The sequence below is a fragment of the Drosophila obscura genome, unplaced genomic scaffold (genome assembly GCF_018151105.1).
Source record: "Drosophila obscura isolate BZ-5 IFL unplaced genomic scaffold, ASM1815110v1 contig_30, whole genome shotgun sequence".
In the NCBI taxonomy this organism is placed as follows: Eukaryota; Metazoa; Arthropoda; class Insecta; order Diptera; family Drosophilidae; genus Drosophila; species Drosophila obscura.
Window position 1 is genome coordinate 72,555 of NW_024542818.1, and position 2,199 is coordinate 74,753.

The window sequence follows — 2,199 nt, forward strand, 5'->3', positions numbered from 1 at the left end:
TGAGATACCAGGCGAACAGAAATCAGCAGAAGGTCGCTGGTTTTTTTTTATTTCTCGTTTTTTTTCTTGTTTCTCTTTTTATTTCGTTGCTCTCTTTTTTCGATATAATTTCTCTCATTTTCTGCCTCCACTTTCCACCGCTCAAATGGCAGAAAACCGTTAAATTCAAATCTGAGATACCAGGCGAACAGAAATCAGCAGAAGGTCGCTGGTTTTTTTTAATTTCTCGTTTTTTCTTGTTTCTCTTTGTATTTCGTTGCTCTCTTTTTTCGATCTAATTTCTCTCATTTTCTGCCTCCACTTTCCACCGCTCAAATGGCAGAAAACCGTTAAATTCAAATCTGAGATACCAGGCGAACAGAAATCAGCAGAAGGTCGCTGGTTTTTTTTTATTTCTCGTTTTTTTCTTGTTTCTCTTTTTATTTCGTTGTTCTTTTTTTTCGATATAATTTCTCTCATTTTCTGCCTCCACTTTCCACCGCTCAAATGGCAGAAAACCGTTAAATTCAAATGTGAGATACCAGGCGAACAGAAATCAGCAGAAGGTCGCTGGTTTTTTTTTAATTTCTCGTTTTTTTCTTGTTTCTCTTTTTATTTCGTTGCTCTCTTTTTTCGATATAATTTCTCTCATTTTCTGCCTCCACTTTCCACCGCTCAAATGGCAGAAAACCGTTAAATTCAAATCTGAGATACCAGGCGAACAGAAATCAGCAGAAGGTCGCTGGTTTTTTTTAATTTCTCGTTGTTTCTTGTTTCTCTTTGTATTTCGTTGCTCTCTTTTTTCGATCTAATTTCTCTCATTTTCTGCCTCCACTTTCCACCGCTCAAATGGCAGAAAACCGTTAAATTCAAATCTGAGATACCAGGCGAACAGAAATCAGCAGAAGGTCGCTGGTTTTTTTTTAATTTCTCGTTTTTTCTTGTTTCTCTTTTTATTTCGTTGTTCTTTTTTTTCGATATAATTTCTCTCATTTTCTGCCTCCACTTTCCACCGCTCAAATGGCAGAAAACCGTTAAATTCAAATCTGAGATACCAGGCGAACAGAAATCAGCAGAAGGTCGCTGGTTTTTTTTTATTTCTCGTTTTTTTCTTGTTTCTCTTTTTATTTCGTTGCTCTCTTTTTTCGATATAATTTCTCTCATTTTCTGCCTCCACTTTCCACCGCTCAAATGGCAGAAAACCGTTAAATTCAAATCTGAGATACCAGGCGAACAGAAATTAGCAGAAGGTCGCTGGTTTTTTTTTCTCGTTTTTTTCTTGCTTCTCTTTTTATTTCGTTGCTCTCTTTTTTCGATATAATTTCTCTCATTTTCTGCCTCCACTTTCCACCGCTCAAATGGCAGAAAACCGTTAAATTCAAATTTGAGATACCAGGCGAACAGAAATCAGCAATAGGTCGCTGGTTTTTTTTTTAATTTCTCGTTTTTTCTTGTTTCTTTTCGGATTTCGTTGCTCTCTTTTTTCGATCTAATTTCTCTCATTTTCTGCCTCCACTTTCCACCGCTCAAATGGCAGAAAACCGTTAAATTCAAATCTGAGATACCAGGCGAACAGAAATCAGCAGAAGGTCGCTGGTTTTTTTAATTTCTCGTTGTTTCTTGTTTCTCTTTGTATTTCGTTGCTCTCTTTTTTCGATCTAATTTCTCTCATTTTCTGCCTCCACTTTCCACCGCTCAAATGGCAGAAAACCGTTAAATTCAAATCTGAGATACCAGGCGAACAGAAATCAGCAGAAGGTCGCTGGTTTTTTTTTATTTCTCGTTTTTTTCTTGTTTCTCTTTTTATTTCGTTGCTCTCTTTTTTCGATATAATTTCTCTCATTTTCTGCCTCCACTTTCCACCGCTCAAATGGCAGAAAACCGTTAAATTCAAATCTGAGATACCAGGCGAACAGAAATCAGCAGAAGGTCGCTGTTTTTTTTTAATTTCTCGTTTTTTCTTGTTCTCTTTGTATTTGGTTGCTCTCTTTTTCGATCTAATATCTCTCATTTTCTGCCTCCATTTTTCACCGCTCAAATGGCAGAAAACCGTTAAATTCAAATTTGAGATACCAGGCGAACAGAAATCAGCAGAAGGTCGCTGGTTTTTTTTTTAATCTCTCGTTTTTTCTTGTTTCTTTTCGGATTTCGTTGCTCTCTTTTATCGATCTAATTTCTCTCATTTTCTGCCTTTACTGTCAAATTTGAGATACCAGGCGA